Source organism: Thermobia domestica, chromosome 6, assembly GCF_964235325.1.
Source record: "Thermobia domestica chromosome 6, izTheDome1.hap1.1, whole genome shotgun sequence".
Taxonomy (NCBI): domain Eukaryota; kingdom Metazoa; phylum Arthropoda; class Insecta; order Zygentoma; family Lepismatidae; genus Thermobia; species Thermobia domestica.
Genome location: NC_137459.1, coordinates 266,869,179 through 266,879,029, shown reverse-complemented (window position 1 = coordinate 266,879,029; position 9,851 = coordinate 266,869,179).

The window sequence follows — 9,851 nt, the reverse complement described above, 5'->3', positions numbered from 1 at the left end:
GTTTTTAGGCATCTTCAGTCCGTACAATTAATTGCGGGGTACGAAGAGAGAAAAGCAGCTGCTGCTTAGTAAACTTTCACGTATTATATTCCGGAACAGGACGTTTGGGCGCCACCATTTGGACGCGGACGTTTCGGCGCTGGGCGTTTGGGCGCAAAGCCGTTTAGGCGCCAGACGTTTGGGCGCGAGGTACATAGTAAAAATCATAATTTACGACATATAAAGTAAGCTAGGCACTGAAAACTAAGCGCAAATCAAGATATATACATTTCCTACTTTTATTTTTATCTCATCTCATTTATATGTATATTTTCTATCTCTATCTTATTTATTCATCTAAATTAAATAGTTTAATGCGTTTGTGGCATTTGTTGCCTAACCTCGTCATGGATTGATTTTTTGCTTGTTCACGATTCTTGTACTTCTGATCTATTTTTTTGTATTATATAAGAAAGCTAGGAAATAAAGGAATCAGACGAACTGTTAATTTTCTTAATGTTAATTAAAAGATATTGATTTAATTTTTGTATTTTTTAAAGAAGTTAATAATTACATACTTATGAATATTAAAATTCGTTTTCTTTCGTAATACGTTTGTCAAACTCTATTCTTCCTTAAGTCCAATAAAGAACTATCAACAAAAGATTTCCGCGCACTCGAGTTAAGAGAAGCGGCCCGGCGTAGCGCAGTCGCTAACGCTCTCACCTTCGGTGCGAGCAGTCCCGGGTTCGATTCCCGGTGGAAGAACTTGGTCGAAAAAGTGTAATACGCTCTTTGAGGCCAGCCACCCTGAATGAGGTTCTCCTGGGTTTTCCTCATTCATACCAGGCAAATGCCGGGGAGATACCTAATTTATAGGTCCAGGCCGCTTCCTCCCTTCCCCAATCCTTTCTTCCTTCCCTTTTCTCGGATAGTGTGCTCCCTCAAACGTGACGGGCTAAATGGCCTTAGATGCCGAGAGCAGAAATCTAAAAATCCTAAATCCTAATCGAGTTGAGGGAAAGATGTTAATACATGATGTCTAAGATATTGAGTTTAGGAACTGCTGCGTGCCGTATTTCTGGTATAACTTTTTTTTTAAAATTAACATTCCAATATAACAATCAAAACTTAACGCATTTTTTCGTCCCATTTTAAGCATTTAATCTGCATTAAAGGAAGTGGGGAAAGAAAAAAAAGAACTATTTCAAAGTGAAAGATAATAGTTAAGTGTACATATATTTTTCATTTAGCCACTAGAAATGTGTTTGACATTCACACTTATTGCATAACTACAGTAGAAGGCCTGCTTTAAGTTTTTTTTTTTTTTTTTGTGAATGGAATAGGCTCACTATGTGTGTAATGCAATCAATCATATCTAGTCTGGTCTACTTACCTTTGGCTTGAAAAGTTATTAGATAAAAAAACACACTTAACCTTAGTTGAAACTTAAATTCAAAAAAAATTAGTTGTTAATTCAGTTTTTAGAATTTTGAAATTCCAGTATTTGTAGCATGTAAAACAAAATCAAGTATAATTCAAGGACTTCCACTACAGTAGACACCTTGTGTTATCTTGATTCGAACTTAGTACGCTGCGCCTAACATAACGATTTTTTAATTTAACTCGCACCCAAATGACTTCGTGCCCAAATGGCGGGGCTCAAACGTCCGCGCCCGAACGTCACGTACCGTTATATTCTTGAAAAAAAAATAAAATGAAATCTTTTAGTTTTAGTCTTACGGTTATGCCTGCTATGCTCAAGGTGACGGTGTGATGGGAAATGAATGAAATGACGGAATGAAGACAGTGGGAGGAAATACAAGAATCCCGAGAAAACCCACACACAAGGGGTTTGTCCAACAGAGGTGAACCCTCTACAACTGAGCCACCGCAGCCTATTATAGTTTTGTTCATAACCAGACTACAGTCCATTGTATTGTGCTGGAAAGTTGATTGGGGGGGTCTGAGGTGTCCCGTGTTCTCATGAAAAAAATATGGGATGTTTATTTACTCTGGAAGATGTTAATTTCATACAAGACATTTTGAAACATTAATCTTGTGGTTCGGATTCCATGTTAATCAGTAGGTCCCGTCTCATATAGCCTCGCTGCTGAAAGGGACGTTAAACACAAAATCAACACATCCCTAAGGATGGACAGTTTGAAGAGTCGAGTCGAGACAGAATTTTCCTAACAAAATTCAAGTCGAGACACAGCTCTTCCAATAGAAAAAAATACATTTTTCGAGTCGAGACATCAATTTTACAGCATATTGTCGAGACGGGACGACCTCAAATCTTGTCTCGCGCATCCCTATCCATGATACCTACAAAAAATCAATTTTGGATAAGAATACTCAATTTCTTTTAACGATAATTGTAATCTCCGATACAGGTTGAAGTAAGATATTGGCTTGAACTGCTTTATTACCCACTTAACCTTCGTATACTGCAATTATATCTGTTTGGCATAAATATTTATTATTATTAGAATGTAAAAACTGAAGAATATTGTAACGTAATTTTCCCGCATACATAGGGACGTCGGTTCGTTCAATTGAGACTCCATGAATACCTGCTTTGAGATTTTATTGATTTTTTTTTCAAAAATGCCAATTGGACAACAACGATAAATACGTATATTTTTGTATATAAATTTCTAATGTAAAACCAAATAACTAACAAGAAACAAGAAACGATAAATCTCAATAGAACTGAATATATAGGAGCAAAAATTTATATCATATAACAAGAACAAGAATTGTAAAATCGCAGTAATTGCACCTTTTAATTATAATGGCTATATCGTAGAACTGAATGAAATTTACAAATAAACACGAAGACAAAAATGCTTTGCAAAAAATAATGAATAGCTTAAATGTTATCCATCACGTCTTACTTGTAATTATCTAATTAAAGTAGCCAAAAATATGTATGTTCATTGCAAGATTTAAGCATAAAACCACGAATTTCAACTATTCACAGGAGAAAAATAATAGGATATAATTTAGTTAACTTTAGCCTAAACAAAAGCCTCCTATGATAGTGAATATCCCTAATTTTACATTACTCCATTTTTTAACTTTTGAATTTAACTCAATTTCAATGTAATCTAAAGGAGTAAAAGGAAGACACGACTTCCTTTATGCTTACCTTTCCTAATAACTAACTGGCAAACGCCCAGTCGACCAGGTTTACGATTCCGCCACTAGATGTCAGGTCAAACAGTGAGATCTGAGTCAAGGCTTAGACTCAGCTCACCCTAGCGTTAGAAACGGTAACCATATAACCAAAGCGAGCATTTACTGTCACAAAAGAAGGAATACAATTCTTTCCAAAAACATTTACACTTTTTTTTTCTAGAGACCAACGTAAATTCACGTTACAATATATATTAACACGCAATGAGGAAGAACTCAATGCTCGTAGTAATTAAGAAATTGGTTGCATGTTTATTTAAATTTAACTCTCTTGAAATCTAATCATTATTAGAAAGAAAGGAAGAGGACGGTTTTGTTAATTTGGACATATTATAAGAGATTGAGGAATGTGTATGTAATGAACAGAATATATGAAACTAAATGGAATGGCATGTGGAACTGAACTTGAAAGAGGATAGGATGTGTAAATGAAAAATTAAAGAAAGCAATGGTTAACAGCAGTAGTCACTACTTACAGCAGATGAGTGAAATCTCGCCCCCTCCCAAAAGTTCAACAATTCTGAAACATAAGGGCGTCACATTTTATTCGTTTCCTGACAAAATTGAAAAATGGATTTTGCATATTTTTCGTCTATACCCCTTCAATATAGTTAGCTAACAAACCAAGTACGATCGACTGACTAGACGTCACGTGAGTGAAATTTATATAGGAAGTCTCGATACAGCGTTCACCGAAGTGACGCAGACGTGGTGTTGAATCTTCTGGTAGGCCCTATTTCGTAATTGATTTTAGGTCAGTAAGATTTCTTTATACGTATCAGAAAGCTCTTCAACTCCATACTAAAGGCGTGTCGTATGATTTATTCAAACCGTCAGGTATTCGGACAACCATGAGCCCAATTCGTTTTGCTTCACTGCTCACAAGTTTAACTTGAAATAAATTCTTACCTTTCCACGGAAACACAAACTGTTTGAATGCTCATTTTATTATGGGTGAAATGTATAATTCTGCAAGTAATAAAATTTTCACGTCCTTTTCCGAGGTTAGATCCCTCGTCCTTAGGCTAAGCAGTTCGACACGTAGACAACTAGACTAATTCTCGTTATGTAAAAGCTTGGAGGAAAATCGGTTTCAACTGCACGAAGGAAATTTAGGGCATTGGTTATAGCTGGATGGAGGCAAATACCATGTGCTCCCAACTTCGTAGTGCCACTTGCTGTTTTTGGAAGATGAAGACAGCCTTAGGTAAATCACGTGTACTGATTGCAAGCACCTGGAAAATTTTGTCGTAGATTTGGCAGCTAAAAATCAATACATTCAGTGAGTGAACTAGGAATGCAATGATACCGGTGCTCTTTTTTTTACTTTGATTGGTGTTGTTTTTATAAACATGGAGAACGAAAATATTTTACCGTTCGAACATTTGAAAAAAATACTTGTTTTCTTAAGACCTGAAGATGATGGTGGACAAAATTTAAAAGTAAACAGTCTAAACTGCCCCGGCGGAAAATATTTACCAACAACTAGGGTGCCATAATTAACGACTTATGGTAAGGGGTTAATATGAATAAACTGTGTTCTGATGAGCAGGCCTACTTTATTACTAGAAAATAGTTTGCTGATGGTAAGTAAAATTGGGGTTCTTTCAGATCAGTTTGCTTATCCTAGAGTCCCGTTAATTATAGAGTTTGAAACAAGCTTTAAAAAACATGAATCGATTTTAGACTTCCTGGCAAGTTTTGATTCACTCCCAGTTCATGTGTTCTCATTTTATTAGTTGTAGTGTAATGTTTCTCTCTATTCTGTATTTTTAATTTTACATAACATTGTTATTATTATATAATTAGTTTAGCAGAATAATAATAAGCAACCATTTTTTTTCTAACGCATAGGGATGAGCACGAGTGAATTTAAAGTCTACTCAACTCGAATTCAAATTGAGTTTGGAGTCAAGTCAAAGGTAATAACCTCGAGTCGAGTTCCGAACAGATTCAGTTTTTCGCGTCGAGTTCAGTCGAGTTTGATAAATGGTTCATTTGTTTTAACTCGTCTTGAAATCATAGCCTGATTACACTGGAAAACGAAAACCATGAGAAATGTAAGCTTATCAGTAATGTGGAATACTTTTAGTGTTTCTCACGAGAGGGGACACTGCTCGCATCTCGTCTCGTCTCGATAGCGAAACCACAAGAGATTTTTCATAAGCTCAGCTCGGCTCGGCTCAACTGAGAGGATGGCTCGAGTCGGCTCACTTGGGGTGTACCATCGGCTCGAGCTGGCTTTGTAGGGATGAGCCATCTGCTCGGTTCTGCTCAACTGAACCGAGGGCTCTAGCCGAGTCGTTGGGCGAGCTGTTGTACTAGAATTGATTACTAATGAAGAGTATAACTTCAATAGACTATGTACAAAAATACTTGAAATTAATCGTGTGCAAGTTGGATTGGACTCAGCCCGAAGAAGACGAAACAGATGATTAAGAGATTAAAGAGTATTTCTCCCTATCTCAAAATGACAAACAAAACATTTTAATTACATTTAACCACCAAATTTTATCATATATTACTTGTAAAATAATCAACAATATTTTAGTGATTAGTGTAGTGTTCTGTGTTGTGTGTGTTAATGAGGTGAAGATGATTGAAGTCTGCTGGCGGACAGCAGACTATCATTATTGCACTATATCATCATGGAAGACCGAAGAAGTGAAGCATAACTTAAATCCAGGTGAAAAACCAACCAAGTTATTATATAAATAAATAAATTAAAATAAATAAATAAATAAAAATTACAAAATAAAATACAGGTGAAAAATAAAATTAATTACAGGTGGAAAATATTAAGTATAGAATAAGCTATATCTAAAGGAGATAAACCAAAGGTGAATGGGATTGTTTATTATATACAGTTAATCCCATTAATTTATGTTTCGTGTTCAGTTTACATGTTAAGTGTTTATTTTAATTTATATATGTATTGATTTCTTTATATTCCAGATATTCAATAATAAATAAAGCCATGGAAGAAAAGCCTGATTTAAGAATTAGGTATCAGGCAAAATATTTAAACTCCACTCCCACCTCTGGGAAGGTACTAAAGAAATGAGAGCAGAGATACAAAAAAGAGAGAGATTGAATAGGAAAAGGGTCAGAAGCGTTTGCCATCTATCCGTAAGAAAAAGGAAAGGAAGGGGAGTGTGGAGGGAAAAAAAGGTAGGGACATTGGGAATCTCGTTAATCCATTCATGCGCATCACTAATTAGATGACGAGGCATTTGGCTATTAAAAAGTCTTACCTATTTCCTTTAAAAGGATGTTCCTATTCGGTTTCCTAAAATTCCCTAACTAAGTTAAGTGATACAGTATCTAGAATAAACTAAACGTCAAACATAAAACACATGAACTAATCCACCACTAAAATTCCCCACAAATGCATTACCATCTCCTAACTACACCTAACTTTATTCTGAAACAATAATTATCATGAAATTTGAATATTACAAATACATAAATGAGAGCAAAATTACTGACAAGCATAAAGTATATAAACATGAATAACAGATAAAATTACAAAGAACACATTAAAATTATAAATAACAACCTATAATAAAAAACCTAAGAGCATACTAAAATCAAAGCGAAATACAACAATCAAGAAAATGATATAAAACAGCAGGTCTAAACTAACCAAAGATACACACAAAAGACCCAAATCTAATAAACGGAAATAACTCTCTGGCGTCCTAGCAACAACAAACTTATATTTCGTCTAAACCGCCTAATCAACAACTGGCCATTCCTTCAAATCTAATTAACAAGAATTACACCAACACGAGATCTAACTAATTCGTCCCATTTGGCCGGCTACACCAATCCCAACGCGCGCCACGAGGAGGCAAGAAGGTCGAATGGACTGAGATGTCAACGATAATCTAGATGGGCATTCACGATTTCTTTACTAGATCTTAAACATATAAGGGACATAGTCTTAAGCTCGCCGCTTTCTACCAATCCTATTTGCGCCAACGATTTAATTGTAAAACCTGGAACCGCCCCCCACGAACCTAAAACCACCGGCAATACTATAAACTCCTATTATTTCTAAAAAAAAAATTTCATACTACTATACGTATCCATCTTTTCTCTTGCCGCGAGCTCAAGACAATGTCCGTCCTCATACCTGACCGTGACTTTGAGACCAAACCGACTCTGCTTGGTCTCGATGACAAGGTCAGGCTTGACCCACTCACCATGTACCTGAAAGGTGTTCTCTCTGTATATCCTGAAGTCTTTCATCAGGTAAAAAGCCTGGATAAGCTTTACGATCTCGTTATGACGGTGCATCCGCCGAGGTTTGAGTATAAAACACTCCCCTATAACATGGCCAGCCGTCTCAACCCTTCCATGACAGCCCATGCATTGGACGTCTATATCCTTCGTTGCTCGATCCAGGACAGCCCGAACTCCTACGGTGTTCGAACGCAGCTGGAGAGCGTCTATGAACCGTCCATCAGCAAGGAGGGAATCATCAAAAAGAAAGGAGTTGGAGACAGCTAACCGACGAAAATAACGAGCACCTTTACCTTGTGACTCCAGAGCGACCCAACGCTCGCTTGCCTTCTCTCTCTCCTTCTCCGCAGACTTTTCCAACTTCTCAATAGACAGTGTCCAAAGATCTTTTTTCTTTTAGCAAACTCTCCCATCTTAGCAGGCAATCCTGCATCAAGGGCTATATGACCCACCACCTCATCTTTGCCATCCACAAACTTTATCCAATTTCTGAGTGCTTCTTAGGATACAATACGCTCTACTCGAGGTATCGCTAGAGTCTTTCCCCGCCTTTCTTTCTAGCGTACAAGAGACTGTCAGTTCTGGAGGTAGGTAAATGGAGAGTCTACTTCACAAAATTTCTTATCTCTTGGTGTAATGACCGTAGGCAGTAACGCCTAACTCCGCCACCGTCCATTGGTAGTATAGACGAGCGAGAAGATACTGCTTAAGCAAAATAAGCTTCTGTCTTGGTTTCAACCGGTGTCTACTCAGTCTACTCAGTCTTCGCAGAAGGAGAGAGAGGTATCCAACTTCATATAAGGAAAAGCGCCCACTGTTGATAGTAAACAGGCTACCGAGATATTTAAACGCTTCGTTAACTGCCACCTTCGGTACCGTTTGAGCCCCAATGCCTACCTTTGGGTCCCTCGTGTACCAACTTCTATTCGTCGCCATCAATTCGAAAGACCTGCCCTTGGCAAACGACTGTGGCATGTCGATCGACGATAAAAAGTTCTCAACAACCGATAACGCACCCTGAAGGTGAACCGCGGAATTGTATGCCAAGAGCAAGTCGTCCGCATACGCTAGACATTTAATCCTACGATTACCGACCTGGATTCCACCTGGGGCATCCTCCAGGTGCCTCAAGAGCTTGTCGAGAACCAGATTAAACAAAAGTGGGCATAGAGGGTCACCCTGTTTTACCCCTCTTTTAATCTCAAAGGTCATCTGATCATTTTCGATTGTTGTTATGTTCCGGCTATACAGACAGCCCACTAGATTTTTAAACTCATCAGGTAGACCTCTGCTCTCAAGGGCCCAGAGGATAGCCTCGTGGTGCACCGTATCGTACGCCTTCCGTATGTCAAGGACCGCGAAGGCACCGCCTTCTTTTTTGGCCCTTCTAATAAGTTCCCCCAGAAGGAAACATTTGAATGCGGTGTGTTCACCTTTTAGTGACCCTTTCTGGGACCAGAAAGTGCACCACTTCGTGTAGGCAGTCCATCAGCAGCCCGGTGAATGTTCGCATCAAGAGAGACCCTATGGTAGTGGGTCTCCAATTCTCTGACCTTGAAAGCTCCGTTTCCGTTTTTGGGATAAGAACCGTCCTGTGCTGCATCCATCTTCCCGGAATCATGTCAGATTTCTAGATGGCGTTAAACAGTCTCCGGACCAGATCACGCCGAACCTTTCCCAAAAGGTCGCATTTGCGCAGATCGTCCTGCCCAGGGGCTGTGTCCGCCCTAATTTTGGCCACACGGGTCTGCAACTCCCTCGAGGAGATAGATGCGCACATTCGATTCGCTCCCTGAAACTCCACCATCCTAAAATCACACTCACACTTACCTCTTACAGACCACAATTGGTGGTATAGCTCCTGCACTCCTCGAGATGCCGGCGTTTCCTCCTCCATCTGGCTGCAGACACGTCCCTCTATTATCCTGTTGACCAACGTGCGGGGTGTTTTGCAAAGAGCCTCTCCGTATTCACGTATTCTCTAGCCTTCTTCGATTTCTTTGCTCGATTAACCGTATCGCCATTGGGCATATTGCGTCTATCGACTTCCGACAAGGTTGTCCATTGACGACATAAGTGGACAACTCTATTATTCCACCGATCCAACTGTTCCTGTCCGAGGGCCCGATCACCACCTTCGACATATTTCGTGATTTTCAAGAGGATACCCTGAGCCTACACCCTTATGGCCTCCAGTGAATTGGTCTGCTCATCTGCTCCGATTTACGGGTGTTTGAGAGAGGTCTCTGTTTCATCTCCTCCTTCACTATTATTCAGGCAGATGGCATCATTTGCGACTGGAGGTATAAGATCACACTGGATTCCCTGATCGGTTTCTGTCAAAAGAGAACCTCCAAAATTGCCAGTGTGTCTCTTATTTCTTGGGCCTCGAGGTTCGAACTGTTGAGTTGATCACTGAGTCT